Genomic DNA, 19,431 nt, shown 5'->3' on the forward strand with positions numbered 1-19,431 from the left:
CTGAATTTTAACTTTCCTCCAATAGCTCACAGGAACCTTCAGGGCTACCTTTGCTTCCTTGAGTTAATTTTATTGTGCGAAATAAAATAGAAGACATTTAAGTTGTATTAATGAGCTAAAAACTTCAGAGTTACGAAGGAAAGCAAAGGGTAGAAAAATAAAACTGTCTATAGACAGTTGTCTACAGTAAAACAAGTGATCCTTTAAAGTAAAAGATATCCATCTACTCTTGGGGAGGGAAGGGTCCCTTTTTCAAGTTATTGATAATTTCAACTGTTATTTATTTCCTACCAAAAACAACCTTCATTGTGTTAACTAAAGTACTGTGGAAGACTGAAGTACTGAGACTCCATTAAGAATTGACACTTAAGGAGGCCTGGGTGGTTCAGTTGGTTAAGCAGCTGCCTTTGGCTCAGGTCATGATCCCAGCATCCTGGGATCGAGTCCCACATCGAGTCCCACATCCGGCTCCTTGCTCAGCAGGGAGCCTGCTTCTCCCTCTGTCTCTGCCTGCCATTCTGTCTGCCTGTGCTTGCTCTCTCTCTCTCTCTCTCTCTCTGATAAATTAAAAAAAAAAAAATCTTAAAAAAAAAAAAAAAAAGAATTGACACTTAAGGGGCACCTGGGTGGCTCAGTGGGTTAAAGCCTCTGCCTTTGGCTCAGGTCATGATCCCAGAATCATGGGATAGAGCCCCACATCGGGCTCTCTGCTCAGCAGGGAGCCTGCTTCCTTCTCTCTCTCTGCCTGCCTCTCTGCCTACTTGTGATCTCTGTCAAATAAATAAATAAAATCTTAAAAAAAAAAAAAAAAAGAATTAACACTTAACACTCACCTTAAACCAACTACAATCTTCTTTTAGATCATCTTGGGCCAATAAACACTTACTGAGCACATGCTATGTTCAAAACAATACCCTGGACATTTAGAAAGTAAAGATGAGTACATTCCAGTACAGTGATGAGAATACACAACTAGTTGTAATACAAAGAACAGGACAGTAACTGCTTAGACTTTTAAGTACAAAGAAAGTGCTAAAGAGATGGCAAACATTCACAAGGATTAAGTAGGGCTTCCAAGAAGAGCCTTTAAGAACGGACAGATTTCTACCAGGACAGAGAGCAGGGAAAGAGAGCCAAGTGAAGGGAACCATGTGCAAAGGGGCAGAGACTAAAACTATTTTTGTCTGAGTAGCAGATAATCAAGTTTGGCAGACTGTGAGGTAGAAACAGTCCTCCTCTATTGTATGTCTTACCTCAAGGAGAGGGACTGACACCTCTAAACTGAGGCAGAAATCCAGAGGTCATCTGGGCTACTCCTTCTCTCTTATCCTCCTCTCTAGGTACTTTAAAATGTCTCTTTAAAAGCTTTAGTTTCTGTCATCTCCACTTCAGCCCAGGGCCACTATTTGTCATACCTGCTCTCTGATTAACTACCCTCCCTGCACTCCTTCCATGCTATCCTAATGACACAGAAGCAGGGCCTCAATTTTGGTCCTATCCTTCACTCTGTTGTTACAAAAGGTATATGCAGTTACACTGTTATTGTATAGAAAAGCAACTGATTTCTGTGCATTGATTTAGTATCCTGCTGCTTTGTTGAATTGTTGTATGAGTTCTAGTAATTTGGGCATGGAGTCTTTTGGGTTTCCCACATAAAGTATCATGTCATCTGCAAAGAGAGAGTATGACTACTACTTTGCCAATTTGGATGAATTTTATTTCTTTTTATTGTCTGATTGCTGAGGCTAGGACTTCTAGCACTGTGTTGAACAATAGTAGTGAGAGTGGGCATCCCGGTCATGTACCTGACCTTAAGGGAAAAGCTCTCAGCTTTTCCTCATTACTTTTCCCCATTAGCAATGATACTCCCTGTGGGCTTTTCATAGATGATTTTTATGTTATTGAGGAATGTTCCCTCTATCTCTGTGCTCTGCAGAGTTTTAATCAAGAATGGATATTATATTTTGTCAATACTTTTTCTGGATCAATTGAGAGGATCATATGGTTCTTTCTTTTCTTTTGTTAATGTGCTCTATCTCATTGATTGATTTGTGAATGTTGAACCACTCTTGCATCCCAGGAAAAAATTCCACTTGGTCATGGTAAATAATCCTTCTAATGTGCTGCTGGATCCCATTAGCTAGGATCTTGTTGAGTATTTTGGCATCCATGTTCATCAGGGATACCAGTCTGTAATTTTCCTTTTTGTTGGGGTCTTTGCCTGGTTTTGGAGTTAAGGAATCAGTTCTATTCACAAAAGCAACAAAAACCATAAGATACCTAGGAATAAACCTAACCAAAGAGGTAAAGAATCTATACTCTAGAAACTACAGAACACTTGTGAAAGAAATTGAGGAAGACACAAAATGATGGAAAAACATTCCATGCTCAAGAATCAGAAGACTAATTAACATTGTTAAAATGTCTATCCTGATACTATATAGCCATCAAAAAAAAAAAAAAAGAAAAAGAAAAAGAAATCTTGCCATTTGCAATGACATGGATGGAACTAGAGAGTATTATGTTAAGTGAAATAAGTCAATCAGAGAAAGACAATTATCAAATACTCTCTCTGATATGAGGAATTTGAGAGGCAGGGTGAGGGGTCATGGGGGGCAGAGAGGGAAAAAAATGAAACAAGATGGGAACAGGGAGGGAGACAAATCATAAGAGACTCTTAATCTCAGGAAATAAACTGAGGGTTGCTGGGCGGGATAGAGGGGTAGGGTGGCTGGGTTATGGACAATGGGGAGGGTATGTGTTATGGTGAGTGCTATGAATTGTGTAAGACTGATGATTCACAGACCTGTACCCCTGAAGCAAATAACACATTATATGTTAATTTTTAAAAATGTCTATCCTGCCCAGAGCAATTTACAATTTCATTGCCATCCCTATTAAAATACCATTGGCATTTTTCAAAGAGCTAGAACAAAAATCCTGAAATTTGTCTGAAACCAGAAAAGACCCTGAATCACCAAGGGAATGATGAAAAAGAAAAAAAAAAAAAGTGGGGGGCATCATATTGCCTGACTTCAAGCTATATTACAAACCTGTGATCACCAAAACAGCATGGTATTAGTACAAAAACAAGGCACAGATCAATGGAACAGAATAGAGAATTCAGAAATTAACCCTCAATTCTATGGTCAACTAATCTTTGACAAATCAGGAAAAAAATATCCAATAGAAAAAAGTCTCTTCAATAAGTGGTGCTGGGAAACTTGGACAGCCACATACAGAAGAATGAAATTGGACCATTCCCTGACACACAAAAGGTAAACTCAAAATGGATGAAAGACCTCAATGTGAGACTGGAATCCATCAAAATCCTTGAGGAGAACATAGGCAGTAACCTCTTCGACATAAGCCACAATAACTTCTTTCAAGACGTGTCTCCAAAGGCAAGAGAAACAAAAGAAAAAATGAACTTTTGGGACTTCACCAAGATAAAGGAAACACAGCAAAGGAAACAGTCAACAAAACTAAGAGAAAACCCATGGAATAGGAGAAGATATTGGCAAATGATATTACATATCCATATCCTGGATCCAATATCCAGGATCTATAAAGAACTTCTTAGGGTGGCTGGGTGGCTCAGTGGGTTAAAGCCTCTGCCTTCAGCTCAGGTCATGATCCCAGGATCCTGGGATTGAGCCCCGCATTGGGCTCTCTGCTCAGCGGGGAGCCTGCTTCCTCCTCTCTCTCTCCACCTGCCTCTCTGCCTACTTGTGATCTCTGTCTGTCAAATAAATAAAATTTTTTAAAAAAAGAACTTCTTAAACTCGACAATCAAAAAACAAATAACCCAGTCAAAAAAATGGGCAGAAGATATGAACAGACACTTCTCTAAAGAAGACATACAAATGGCTAACAGACATATGAAAAAATGCTCACCATCATTGGCCATCACGGAAATACAAATCAAAACCACAATTAGCTACCACCTCACACCAGTTAGAATGGCAAAAATTAATTAGACAGGAAACATCAAATGTTGGCAAAGATGTGGAGAAAGGGGAATATTCTTACACTGTTGGTGGGAATCCAAGCTGGTATAGCCACTCTGGAAAATAGTTCCTCAAGGAACTACTGGAGGTTCCTCAAGATGTTAAAAATAGAGCTACCCTGTGACCCAGCAACTGCACTACTAGGTATTTACCCCAAAGATATAGATATAGTGAAAAGAAGAGGCACATGCACCCCAATGTTCATAGCAGCAATATCCACAACAGCCCAACTGTGGAAAGAGACAAAATGCCCTTCAACAGATGAATAGATAAAGAAAATGTGGTACATATACAATGGAATATTACTCAGCCATCAGAAATGATGAATACCTACCACTTGCACTGACATGGATGCTAAGTGAATGAAGTCAGTCAAGCAGAGAAAGACAATTATCATATGGTTTCAATCATATGTGGAACATAAGCAATAACAAGGATGATACAGGGGAAGGGAGAGAAATCTGAAGGAAGAGAAATCAGAGAGGGAGATGAACCATGAGTGACTATGATCCCTGGGAAAAGAACTGAGGGTCTCAGAATGGAGGGGGGCGGGGAGGGGTAACAGGGTGATGGGTATTAAGGAGGGCATGTGTTGTGATGTGCATTGGGTCTTATATGTAACTAATGAATCAATGGACACTACATCAAAAACTAATGATGTACTATAAAGTGGCCAACTGAATAAAAAAAAAAGTATATGCATTGATTCTGGCTTTCATCACATCTCCAAACCCATCCCATAATTCCATACAGCCATCTCTCTACAATGCAAACCTGAAATACTTGTGCCAGCTCAAAACCCTCCCAGCAGCCCATAAGATAAAGTCTAAAGCATGGTCTAGATAAAGCCTAAAGCATGGTTTATGAGGCAATTTATGATCTCACTTGTGACTGAATTTCACTCCCATATTACATTTGTGGCGTCTGCTCACAAACTACGTATTTGGCCCAGAACAAAAAATGTTTGGCCTCCTCAGCCTAGAGCATCCCCCCAGCCCAACCGACCACTCACAGCCCCTTATATGCACTTCTCATACCACTCATTATAACATTCTGTAATTAGCTGTTATCATACCACCTCCCCAGATTTACGATGAAACTAAATAAGGGCAGAGACCTTTATACCATTCTAAAAAACCAGAGCAAGCATACTGTAAATAATAAATAAGTAGTGGTTTACTTAAGTAGTGGTTTATTTAAAGAAAAGATGAAATCCTAGATTTTAGAGACCTTAAACCAGGAGCCATAATATTGAATGATTTGCTCAGTTATAAAGAGACCTGATAGCTATGCCAAAATTAAAATTTAATTTCAGTAATTGCACATGGTATTTTTCATCAAAAGGAATTCTTTAATGAAGGATATTTTGTCATTTCCCATGTCTACTATCATAAAAAAGCAAGTCTGCATTCCTATACAGTATTTGAAGTCTGATTAATTCAAAGTGATCTACAACCAAGTATATATTTATATTCATTCTTCTTTTCAGGCCAAAACTAAGAAAAAAGACAGTTTACATAGTTCATTTTCAAACTATAGGTACAAAGAACAGGCACACAAATTTTATTACTGACTTTCACTTTTTTTAAGATTTTTTTAAAAGATTTATTCATGGGGCACCTGGGTGGCTCAGTCGGTTAAGCGTCTGCCTTCAGCTCAGGTCATGATCCTAGGGTCCTGGGATTGAGCCCTGAAACAGTTTCCCTGCTCAGCCGGAAGCCGGCTTCTCCCTCTCCCACTCCCCCTGCTTGTGTTCCCTTTCTCACTGTGTGTGTCTCTCTCTGTCAAATAAATAAATAAAATCTTTAATGAGGGACGCCTGGGTGGCTCAGTGGGTTGCACCTCTGCTTTCGGCTCAGGTCATGATCTCAGGGACCTGGGATCAAGCCCTGCACGGGGGCTCTCTGCTCAGCAGGGAGCCTGCTTTCCCCCTCTCTCTCTGCCTAACTCTCAGCCTACTTGTGATCTCTCTCTCTCTCTGTCAAATAAATAAATAAAATCTTTAAAAATATATATTTAATGAAAAAAAGATTTATTCATTTATTTGAGAGAGAGTGTGCACACAGAAGCATGGTAGTGAGGGTTAGAGGGAGAGAAAGTCTTAAGCAGACTTCAGGAGCTCCATCTCACGACCCTAAGAATATGACCCTGAGATCATGACTTGAGCCAAAACCAAGAGCTCATTCCTTAACTGACTATGCCACCCAGGCACCCCACTGATTTTTCACTTTTTAAACCATATGTTAGTTTGCCAGGTCTGTCATAGCAAGTACTATAGAGTGGGTGGCTTACACAACAAAAACTTATTTTTTCATAGTTCTGGAGACTGAAAGTCCAAGATCAAGGTGTCAACAGGGTCAGTTTCTTCTAAGGCCTCTCTCATTGGCTTGCACTCTTCTCACTATCTTCTCACTGTGACATGGCTTTTCTATGTGTGCACACATCCCTGGTACCTCTCTCTCTCTCTGTCCTAATCACCTTTTATAAAGACACCAGTCATACCGAATTAGGGCCCTCCTAAAGACCTCATTTTAACTTAATTACCTCTTTAAAGGCCCTATCTCCAAATACAGTCACTACCTGAGGTACTAAGGACTAGGGCTTCAGTGTATGAATTTGAAAGGGATACAATTCAGCCTATAACAATTGTTACCGCTAATGACACAAAAAGTATAAAACAACCATCATCTTTTAAAATATAATTTAGGGTTTTGTTTGTTAGATTAATAACACTGCTAGCCAAAGTATTACTTGAAGCTACTGAGGGATGATAACAAAACACATGTCAATCCCTCTCCAATTCTATCAACCCTCTGGGCCACGCAGATGGCATAACAAAGCAAAGAGATTTACATGTCAAACACAAACAGCTGTAGCTAAATATTCTAATCCAGGGAATTTTACAGGCCTTGTAGATCACCATCAACACTCTGAATTCTATTCTTGTGATTGGGAGCTATTCAAGATTTTAGGAAGAAATAAGATCTGACCCAAAATTTAAAAGGCCCATTCTGTCTGCTCTAGAGAATAGACTGGGAATTAGACAGGGACCAAGGAAGATGGATGAGAAATGGAAGAAGGAAAAGCAGTTAGGAGGCTATTAGAGTAGCCTAAGTGAAGACCACATTGGCTTGTTCCAGGGAGCAATGGTGGACTCTGTTGAGAAGTGGCAGAATTTTGTTAAGTCGCCAAGGTTTGCTAATAGATTGGATGTGGGCCACAAAAGGGGATCAAAGATGACTCTATGGTAGATGGCCTGAATAGCTGGGTACATGCAGGTAATATTTACTTAAGGACACATGAGAAGGAAGAAGAATCAAGAGCTGAACTTTGGGCATGTTAAGACTGCCCATCAGAGTTGCTAAGTTGGAAACTAGTATACAATTCTCAAGTTGAGAAAGATTAGGGCAGGAAGTATGTTTCTTATAGATTACATTTTCATTGTAACTATTCATATACAAATGGCTTACTGGTCTTACCAAAATTTCAAAGATGTTTGAGAACAGTATTTTTTTTTAACTCATGAGACTAGATGATGTCTCCCAAAAACAAAGTATCACTAGAAAAGTTGCAGGACTAACATTTGGGCACCCCAACCTGTAGAAGTAGTATTTTTAGGAAGCCCAACCATTAACCTAGTAATCATAGGATATATGACTGTTGCCGTTTTGAATGTTTTGAATGTGACTATTATTTAGAAAATATACTTGTTTTGTTTTATACAAAGCAATAACCCAAAGGCAAATTTAGGTTTCAGTGAAAAAAATATAATGTTAATCATACAGTGTCCTTCTCTGCAAACAAATGTTTCCAAAATTGTGATGAAAAAACTATCAACATACTGAATTAAGCAAATTAAGGAGAAAATATATCTATATTGTTATGTATACCTAAATCAACCATTATTCCTTCTGGTGAATCAATAACCAATAGTTTATAGTAAAATACTGGTTCAAAGAACTGGTAGCAAAAAAAAAGCAAAAAAAAGGAACAGGACAATTCTTTTCCATCAATAACCACTAACTGCTTAAAGGAAACAAAATAAGTGAAAAATCCAATCAAGCCAAACCTAGGCCTAAAATAAAGAATGGGTTGACTTCACATGCAGTAATTTAGTCATGTGACATGGTCCATCCAGTCCAGCATTCCACTTCCAGCAGTGGCTGATGGTGGGGTTTGCATTTCCACCCCAAATTCTGTGTCTTGGTTTTGTTTTAATAAACATTTAAAACCCCATTGAAAGTAAAGTTGAATGAACTATGCCATATGCTTTGCCAACACAATCTTATAAAACTTCCGTTGTGTTTTACTCCCACTGTCTATTGCCAGATTCCTTTTTTCCCATCTATCCTAGACCATCAGATTTATTCCTTTTCTCTTCTAACACAAAACTCCTTGTTACTGAAGATATCCAGGGGAAATATACCTGCTAATCATGTATGAATACGAGACAACAAACAATAGGAAAGACCATAAAGATTCAATTTGTAGAGCACAATGGTCAAAATTCTAAAATAAAACATATGTGGCTTGACTACAGCCCGTAATTGATTTAAAGGTTAATGTTTATAATTGATTACACACAGCAAAAGAAACAATCAACAAAAATGAAAAGACAACCTACCAAACAGAAGAAAATATTTGCAAATCATATATCTGATAAGGGTTTAATATCCAAAATAAATAAAAAACTCATATAACTAAACAGCAAGAAAACAATTCAATTGCAAAGAGGCAGTGAACCTAAACAGACATTTTTCCAAAAAAAAATTCAGATGACCAACAGCTATATGAAAATGTGCTCTATATCACTAATCATCAGAGTAACACAAATCAAAACCACAATGGGTATCACCTCACACCTGTTAAAATGGCTATTATCAAAAAGACAGGAAATTGTGTTTCCCTGCACAAACTCTGGGATAGCCATGGTGTCATCTTGGCATCACAGTATAATTATAAGAGAAGTTTAACTTTCCTAAGCCACTCTTTATTCCCATGAGGCATGGATAACCTCCCACACCATCCTAGATACCATAAAGGACAATAAAAATGTGGCTGTGCTGAAGACTGGTGGGCCTACCCTGAGCCCACCATGGTGAGAAGCAAGGTAATCCTGCAGCACAGCCTGAGAAGTAGAGAGATAATGCTAAACAGAGAATGAAGATAATGCCTGACAGAGAATGAAGCTGGGATTTAAGGGTCTGAAGGACCATCAAGTACCAAGCATCTTGAGAGAACCAAGGACCCTTACCAAGATGACAGGGAGTAGTCCACAAATTCTATCAGCTCTAGACTTCAGAAGAAATACACAGAGGCATCCACAAGATAACTATGCATGAGTCCAGCCATTTCTCAAAGATCACCAGTCCAGAAGGTATCCCAGACCAGCCACTCTGTAGCAAAAGGCACTAAATCCATCTCCCACTCCCATGAAGTCACATAAGCAAAACCCTCACTCAACCACCATTTCTGAGCATTTTATCTAAAAAGACTGAGTATTAACCTGGTGATTCACAGACCTATACCCCTGGGGCTAATAATACATTATATGTTAATAAAAAATATAAAATAAAATAATAAAAAGATTGAGTATTTACCAAAAGGGACTGTGAGTAAATTTGTTAATCCTTGTAAGCATCAAAAAGGAAAACTACATTAATTAAATGCTCATATCTGTCATAAAATATATCCTAATTTCAGAATGTTAAAAATGTGAGGTAGAAAAAATGTGTCTAAAGTGAATAACCCCAGTATTTTGTTTTATCGGGGTTAAAAATGCAAATTGTTTCCTAAAAGAAAAAACTCAGGGGTGTCTGGCTGGTTTAGTCAGGGGAACATGTGACTTTTGATTTCAGAGTCATGAGTTTAAGTCCCATGTTGGATATACTGATTTTAAATAAATAAACTTAAAAAAAATTTTTTTGAAGAAAGGACTCCTGAAAATTCAAACCACATTTGTTAAGCCTTAGTTTGTAGAGCACTCAGTACCATAAAACTATATATATATATATATCCAAAGGTAAAAATTATTTCTAGATTATAACAAACTATGTCCTGGTTCCAAATATCCTAAGGGAGAAACAATAGCTCTTGAAAATATTCTCATTTCTCAGGTCATGACTAAGCCTGGTGACCATGGGCTTAGTCAGAGTATGGGAGAGGCAGATCCTCTTCAGAAAAAAAATGGGATAGGTCCCTCACAACAGGACAATCACCCCTGGGCACCTCTTCAGAGCTGAGCAACAGATAAGTATCAGAGCTGAGAAACTGGTGAGCCCCAGAAATTCCTTACTAATTTATTCCAGGTGAGCACTACCAAACCCATAAATAAGAGACAGAAGGAACACTATACTAGGGCAAGCCTTGGGCCAAGACGCAGAACCAGGTTCACTACCGGCTGATATTAAGGCCAGCACAGCATTTCTCACATTGTAATCTTCTGGGAACTTTTAAAATTACAGCTTGGTCCTACTCCCAAAGATTCTGATTTAATTGGTTTCCTGGGTGGCCTGAGCATCAGGATTTTAAAGCTCCCCAGGTGATTTTAATGTGCAGCCAGGGTTGAAAACCACTAGACTAACGGGATCTCAATAGCAACAGGAAACTTCTAAGTTGCCTAGTTAGCATTCTTCCCCCAAGTGAGGTTTTTGTAGGTCTCACAGGGCTGGCCACAAATCACCCCATCAAAATTTTCTCACAGGGAGCTCCCAACTGTGTGTGGGATACTGCCCGTTTCTTACCCTTCTTTAATCAGTAAGTACAGATTATATCCATGAAAAAATTGTCAGTCCAGAGCAGGGGCCTGCAAATTAAGCACCCGGGGCCAAATCTAGCCACTTGCCTGTTTTTTAAGTAAGTTTTATTGGAACACAGCCATGTTTTATTATAAACACCCATTGTTTACTTATTGCCTATGGCTGCTTTCAAACTCAAATGGCAGAGGAGCTGCAACAGAGACCCTGTGGCTGTCAAAGCTAAAACTATTTACTATCTGTACCTACACAGACAAAGTTTGTCAATCACTAGTCTAGACTCCTGGAGTGTCAAGTTGTGGCAGTATTTCCTGAGACAAGCTGTGTGTTCTGAAATGGACCAGGAACTTCTGTGAAGGGTAGAATCACACTCTGAGCAATGAAAATGATGACATCTGGGGAGATATGTACTCCTATCCCTTCAGCCAGCTGAACCACAATTGCTCCCATCAATCTAGCATGTTCCACTAAAAAGGCAACTGGATCTGGTCTTATCGGTCTATACCACCTGGCTGCCTATCAAATCAGTTTATAAGAAAATTACCTTATTCCACAGCTAAGTTAGAGGTGGATATCTGTGGGATCTGTCTGAATTTGTGGAAGAAAAGATAAGCTGTGATCAAAAGATAAATTATTAACAGAAGTGGAATGGATTGAGGGTGGTCAGAGAAGTAAGAACAACATGGCAGCAACATTGGAGTAGAATGAAAATCAGAGTCTGACAGAATAAAACGTCTAGGGAGCAAGTGAGAAGAGGTAACAATATGCAGAGACTGACATCGGCTCACAGCTAATCGCAAAGCTACCAAATTCTGGTGGTGGGAGCATCCAGTATATGCTGAGCCATGCACAATCCTGTGGGACTCGTGCTATTTTTAATCAATTAGCTATTAGTTTTTCTTACCCTTATTTTAATTTAAAAAGTGGCTTCCTTTTTCTCAATTACTTGTTTCTCAAGGAAACTTAGCATCACAACTTTCCCATGGGAGTTTTCTGGCAGTAAATGAATGCAGAAATTAAAGCATTAACTTTATTAGAATCAACTCAAATATTACTGAATCACCTTAAACTTTAAAACATTATTAAGGCAGAATTAAGCTTATTTCTTTATCCTACCATAAAAATAATATCTTTATACTTATTAAGCCTTGAACCTTAAGTGTTTAAATAAGACATTTATTTACGAACTTCTGAGGTTACTTGTTGAGATCACAGTCCAAACTCCAATATTTGCATATAAACTAACTATAAGAACACTATATTTGTGCAGATCTGTCTTTCAGATTTCCCTGGAACCTTCAAGATTAATTCTGACATAAATTCTATTGATAGAATAATCAGCAAGGTTACTGAAAAGATGTTTGGTGATAAAGTCAAGGAAACCTAAGTAAATGGCAACATGCTTATTCAAAATGACCTATGAAATGACAGTAAAACCACCACAAACAAATGAAACTTGAATTCTTTTCCAAAAGAAAAAAGGAAATTATATTCTAGGAGGCAAAGAAGCCAAACCATGTATTCTCTCAGCTACCTGAAAATAAATCAGATCTGTCTATAGAACATAGAGAAATGAACCCTTTGGACATCTAACCATCTAATAATTCCTTTTTTGCTTTTTTCCCCCTTGGCTGAAGGAGAGAAAGAAATTCTATTGAGAGTAGGATGTGGCAGGGAGGTTCTGCATAGGATCCAAGAAAGAAAGAAAAATATGGTGCTTAGAGGAGTAAGAATTCACCAACCAGGCACTTGCATTGGGTTTTACTCTAACAAGGAAATGAAGGAGACTGCAGAAGGAGCTGAAATGGAAATTTTCTGTGACTTTATGTGTAAATATTGCTTCATTGGTGCCCATGTGACAGCACAGTTGGGAAGAGATGCATTCTCCCCTCCTTTGTAGGACCCCAGTGCCATTTCGCCACCTTGAGAAATGGCAGCTTTGGAGGCATTGGAACATGGCTACCTTGATATGTCATTCCCAGCCTCATGATGGGCATCATTGGCAGTGGATCATCAGCAAGACAAAGTTAGACAAAACTGGAAAACATGACAGATAGTTTTGGAAACACAAGTGAGTCATACCTCAGAGAATCCAAATTTTGAGAAAAACAAAAGAAAGGCTTTTAGGAAAATCCCCATTCTACTACAAGTAATGAGGACAATTACAGGAACCCTAAATTGCTAAAGGAACTTCTTTTGAACTTTAGCCACTTGTATTGAACTTTTCAGAACTTTCGGAACAGAAGGTAGGAGGCCAGAGAATCAGATTACATAAGGAAAACAAGCATCAGGCCTACACGGCCAGTGTTCAAGGGAACTGGAAACAGTGAGTCCCCACAGAGGCTAGAGTTTTGAGACACAATGTGGTTTGGAAACTGGAAGGATACATTAAAACTCCGGTATATAGGTAACCTTACTGTCCCTCAACAGCAGGAGTTTGTGGATCTGAACTTGAAAACTGCTCCACTAGAACTCTTCTCCATGTCTCTATTTCTCTGTTTGTCTTTAGTTTAGCACCTGATAGAACGTTTACCTCTAGGTACCAACTGCTTAACTCTCAGTATGTAGTGAATCCCTGAACCACAGGATGGAGATGGAACCAATTTACCATCTTCCCCCAGAGGCAAGGCTTGCATGCTAGATTGCCTCGGGCTTCTTGCCAACTGATACTCCTTGGTATGAGTAAGTCAGCTGCCCACCAAAAAAGGAAGCCCTAAATAGAAGGCAATGGGAAGATTGTAGTAGTTATTGGAGCTTTTCACAGTCTTCCTATTCTCCTGAGTACAGGGCAGGATCACACATCCAGTATCCACAATGACCACATTACTTGCTTTGACTAAAGCAGTAGTGGAACTGACATATATCCCATCTGGGTGGACATTTTACATCTGGGTGGACATTTTAGGACACTTTTGCATGATACATTATGTTCTCTTCTGTTACAACAGTGGAAGTAAATACTGAGATGGAGCCTGGGTCCCTAGTGCTGGTACTAAGTAGAAATCCCCTGCTAACTCACACTCTACATGTAGCTTGAGCTGGAAATGAACTTTTATTAAGCCTCAGAGATTTGGGATCTTTTTTTAAAAAAATATTTATTTATTTGAGAAAGAGAGAGCAAGAGACAGCACAAGCAGGGGGAGGCAGAGAGGGAGAGGCAGACTCCCCACTAAGCAGGGAACCCAAAGTGGGACTCAATTCCAGGACCCTGGGATCATGTCTGCGCTGAAGGCAGACGCTTAACCATCTGAGCCACTCAGGCACCCTGGGATCTGTCTTATCACAGCATAACCTAGCTTATGCTGACTCATAAAAGAACTGGCAGGTACTCTTAAACTAGTCTGAATGAGTATTACTGAGTATATAAAACCATCCCCGGGGCATCTGGATGGCTCAGTGGGTTAAAGCCTCTGCCTTCGGCTCAGGTCATGATCCCAGGGTCCTGGGATCAAGCCCTACATCAGGCTCTCTGCTCAGCAGGGAGCCTGCTTCCCTTCCTCTCTATCTGCCTGCCTCTCTGTCTACTTGTGATCTCTGTCTAATAAATAAGTAAAATCTTTAAAAAAAAATAAAAATAAATAAAACCATCCCCAAGGGACTCCCAGAAATAAATGGAGACACTATGGAAGTAGAAGCCAAGAAAAGGCCAAGAGGTCATATAAGAGTTAGGAGTAAGAGCCAGAGAAATAATGTTTATTACTATTGATTTAACTCTGTCTTTACCTCTTGAAAACAGGGGATACATACACATCATAAAATACATTTGAATCTTTGCTCCAAAAAATCTTTATAGGAGATAACACATAAGAAGTTTGCTAATGTTTTTATCCTAAAAGATTTTGGCATAAGTCAATTCTTTTAGTTCACATTCAACATGAATCTGACACATAGAAAATTATATTCTGTGGCAAATAAGATTATAGACGGTTCTATTATATAATGACTATAGCATGATCTAGCAGTTTGTATATCCTTCAGAGAGTATACGACTTAGAGATGTAAATTCTTTTAATCGCAATTCTGCATAAATAGACTTTCTGCACTGCGCTGCCAAACCTGGGTCTTGAAAGTGATAAAGTGCAGATGCCTACAGTTGCAATCATAAAAATGTAATTGCTGAGAAAAAAATTATTTCTGATCCATTGGAGGAATTTATTACAGAGGGATGCAACTGTGTAAGTTATAACACAGAGAAAATGAAAGCAAATGATTGAAATATATCCTAGACTGAACATCCCTGCAAAATGACCTAGTGATTTACCTGTGCTCAAGAGGAAAAAAAATAGATTATAGATAAATCAAGTTTGGTGGGGAACACTCTGGTAACTATAAAAAGAGCAGAATAAAGATTTATGAATAAATGAATAGAAACCAGAGTGACATAATAGTATCTATGACTAATTACTCCAAAAATTAAAATGTAATTTTGACTGTGAGTTATATACAGAGGTGGGATGTAATTTCTGTGGAACCTGAAAGCAAAGGAATATAAAACATTAACATAAATAATGAGTGAAAATGAGAATTCTTTAATGGGATTACTACATTGATAACTTCATTTGGTGGCACTATGAACTTAAAATCATTAACTTCTTTTGGAATGTTTTCCAGTATAATCACAGGCAATGTTATTTAAACAATGTAACTATTTCAAAATAAACAGACTTTTTTAAAAAAGTGATGAGATATTCAATATAATGATAGTCTATAAAAAAATCCTATAATACAAATTTAATGAAAAAGTTTACTTGTACTGATATGAAATATCAATATTGATATGAAATATATGATCAAAGTGACAGATAAAAGAGAACAGTGCCTTAACAAAAAGGTCGGTTATTTTAATACTTCTTTGATTTTGAAATGCACTGGTTTTTGATAAAGATAATCCCATTAAAATGAAAATCAAGGGCGCCTGGGTGGCTCAGTGGGTTAAGCCGCTGCCTTCTGCTCAGGTCATGATCTCAGGGTCCTGGGATCGAATCCCGCATCGGGCTCTCTGCTCAGCAGGGAGCCTGCTTCCTCCTCTCTCTCTCTCTGCCTGCCTCTCTGCCTACTTGTGATCTCTCTCTGTCAAATAAATAAATAAAATCTTAAAAAATAAATAAATAAATAAATAAAAATAAAATGAAAATCAAGAATATGTCCAAATAATTTTGTTGCACTAGACTTCTCCTTTATGGGACAGTTTCTGAACATAGGATATTCTAGCAATTATTATTTTTAATTAATTCAACTTGAAGATTGCTAAGATCTAGAAACTTTTTTCTAACTGGGATATTGGTGAACTGGTATACCAAACTCTATACCAAACTTTAAGAAATCAAGAAACACATTCAAAAACACTGACAAAAATCTTAAAGAACATAAACTAGCAACTATACTTATATATAAATGAGAACTACCTAGCATATAATAAGTACTAATTTCTCTTTCCCTAGCACATCTACTTGTAGATTATGAAAAATCTGAATCCAGGCACTATACTGAAAGGACTCTAATAAGCACAATCACACTTTTTAAAAGAGTTAAATTTCTTTCCAATCAAATAAAATTACTTCAGGTCATTTTCACACTTTTAATTTTCTAGGTAGACTCAATAAATGTTTGCAGCTTATAAAAGTTTTTAAACATGCCAGGAAATATACATAAACTGGCATAGTCTTCAATGTGAATTTACTTAAAATATTCTCTGTTGACTGCTATATCAATGTACTTGACTTAAGCAAAACACCTATTGCTTTCAGTTAGTTTCTTCTAAGTAGTTTCTTCATAATGAAAACTTCTCTGCTCATAAACAGTATGTTAGCAGCCTTTGGGATTAGCAAGTCTTTTTTAAATTTTTAAAATTTTATTTAATTTAAATTAAATTAATTAACCAATAGAGTATTATTAGTTTCAGAGGTAGAGTTTAGTGATTTATCAATTGCATGTGACACCCAGTGCTCATCACATCATGTGCTCTCCTTAATGCCCAACACTCAGTTATGCCACCTCCCAACCTTCTCCCCTCCAACAATCCTCAGTTTGTTTCCTATAGTTAAGAGTCTCTTATGGTTATCTCCCTCTCTGATGTCACCTTATTTTATTTTTCCCTCCCTTCCCCTCTGATCATCTAGGGGTTTTTCTTTGGTTTTTTTTTATGATTTTATTTATTTATTTATCAGAGAAAGAGAGCACACAAGCAGGGCAATAGCAGGCAGAGGGACAAACAGGCTCTTCACTGAGCAAGAAGCCCAACACGGGACTCGATCCCAGGACCCCAGGATCATAACCTAAGCCAAAGGCAGATGCTGAACCAACGGAGCAACCCAGATGTCCCAATGATCCTCTGTTTTATTTCTTTAATTCCACACATGAGTGAAATCATATGATAACTGGCTTTCCCTGACTGACTTATTTTGCTTAGCATAATACCCTCTAGTTCCATCCACATCATTGCAAATGGCAGGATTTCATTTTTTGATGGCTGGGTAATATTCATATATATATCACTTCTTCTGTGTTCTTTCATCTGTCAGTGGACATCTAAGCTCGTTCCATACTTTAGCTATTGAGGACATTGCAGCTATAAACTTTGGGATGCAGGTGTCCCTTTGGATCACATTTTTATCTTTCAGGGAAATACCTAGAAATGCAATTGCTGGGTTGTATTTTTAACTATTTGAGGAACCTCCACAGTATTTTCTATGGTGGCTGCATCGGTTTGCATTCCCACCAGCAGTATAAGAGGGCACCCCTCTCTCCACAACCTCACCAACATTTTTTTATTCCAGAGTTGTTTTATAGCTATTCTGACTGGTGTGAGGTGGTAGGTCATTGTGGTTTTGGTTTGTACTTCCCTGATGCCAAGTGATATTGAGTATTCTTTTCATGGGTCTGTTGGCTATTTGGATGTCTTCTTTGTAGAAATGTCTGTTCATATCTTCTGCCCATTTCTTGACTGGATTATTTGCTTTTTAGGTGTTGAGTTTGTTAAGTTCTTCATAGATCTTAGATACTAACCCTTTATCTGATAAGATGTTTGTAAATATCTTCTCCCATTTTGTAGGTTGTCTTTGGTTTCATCAACTGTTTCCTTTGCTGTACAAAAGCTTTTAATCTTGAAGTACCAATAGTTCATTTTTGCTTTTGTTTCCTTTGCCTTTGGAGACATGTCTAGCAAGAAGTTGCTGCAACCGAGGTCAAAAAGGTTCCTGCCTACGTTCTCCTCTAGGATTTTGATGGATTCCTGTCTCACATTTAGGTCTTTCATCCATTTTGAATTTATTTTTATGTATGGTATTAAAAAATGGTCCAGTTTCATTCTCCTACATGTGGTTGTCCAATTTTCCCACCACCATTTGTTGAACAGTCTTTTTTCCATTGGATATTCTTTCCTGCCTTGTCAAAGATTAGTTGACCATAGAGGGTCTGTTTCTGGATTCTTTATTCTGTTCCACTGAACTATATATCTGTTTTTGTGCCAGTACCATACTATCTTAATGGCTACAGCTTTGAGATACAGCCTGACATCTGGAATTGGGATGCCACAGCTTTGGTTTTCTTTTTCAGCTTTCCACCAGCTATTCAGAGTCTTGTCTGGTTCCATACAAATTTTAGAATTATCTGTTCCAGCTCTGTGAAAAAAGTTGATGGTATTGTCATAGAGATTGCACTGAATGTGTACATTGCTTTGGATGACATATAAATTTTAACAATATTTATTCTTCTAGTCCATAAGCATTCAATGTTTTTCCATTTCTTTATGTCTTCCTCAATTTCTTTCATAAGTTTTCCATAGTTTTCTGAGTATAGATCATTTACCTCTCCAGTTAGGATTATTCCTAGGTATCTTATGGTTTTGGGTGCAACTGTAAATGGGATCAACTCAGCCACTTTGGTGAATTCCTGTATGATTTCTAGCAATGTTGGGGGGCAGTGTTTTGGGTTTTTCACATAAAGTATCATAGCATCTGCAAAGAGTGAGTGTTTGACTTCTTTGCTCATCTGGATGTCTTTTATTTCTTTATGTTCTCTGACTGCTGAGTCTAGGACTTCTAGTAGTATGTTGAACAATAGTGGTGTGAGTGGACACCCCTGCTGTGTTCCTGACCTTAAGGGGAAAGCTCTCAGTTTTTTCCCATTGAGAATGATATTTGCAGTGGGCTTTTTGTATATGGCTTCTATGATATTGAAGAATGTTCCATCTACAGTGTGAAGAGTTTTAATCAAGAAAGGATGCTGTATTTTGTCAAATGCTTTTTCTGCATCTATTGAGAGGATCATGTGATTCTTGTCCCTTCTTTTATTAATGTAGTATATGACATTGATTGCTTTCTGTATGTTGAACCACCCTTGTAGCCAAGGAATAAATCCCACTTGGTCATGGTGAATAATCCTTTTTTTTTTTTAAAGATTTTTTATTTATTCATTTGACACAGAGAGATCACAAGTAGGCAGAGAGGCAGGCAGAGAGAGAGGAGGAAGCAGGCTCCCCGCGGAGCAGAGAACCCGATGCAGGACTCGATCCCAGGACCCTGAGATCATGACCTGAGCCGAAGGCAGCGGCTTAACCCACTGAGCCACCCAGGCGCCCATGGTGAATAATCCTTTTAATGTACTATTGGATCCTACTTGCTAGTATTTTGGTGAGAATTTTTGCATTCATGTTCATCAGGGATATT

At 38.2% G+C, this 19,431-nt stretch overlaps 1 protein-coding gene and 1 long non-coding RNA gene across 6 annotated transcripts in view; both read right to left on the reverse strand.

The window, feature by feature from the left end:
* CTNNA3 (catenin alpha 3) overlaps nucleotides 1-19,431 on the reverse strand; it is a 1,797,739-nt gene that overhangs the window by 1,710,498 nt on the left and 67,810 nt on the right. The window lies entirely within an intron of this gene.
* LOC116572925 lies at nucleotides 1,569-18,741 on the reverse strand. The gene is made up of 3 exons (XR_004278553.1): nucleotides 18,644-18,741; nucleotides 9,529-9,532; nucleotides 1,569-1,588 (listed from the first exon to the last, which is right to left on the reverse strand). It is a non-coding gene; the product is annotated as an uncharacterized LOC116572925 (long non-coding RNA).

The sequence above is a fragment of the Mustela erminea genome, chromosome 14 (assembly GCF_009829155.1).
Source record: "Mustela erminea isolate mMusErm1 chromosome 14, mMusErm1.Pri, whole genome shotgun sequence".
NCBI classification, from domain to species: domain Eukaryota; kingdom Metazoa; phylum Chordata; class Mammalia; order Carnivora; family Mustelidae; genus Mustela; species Mustela erminea.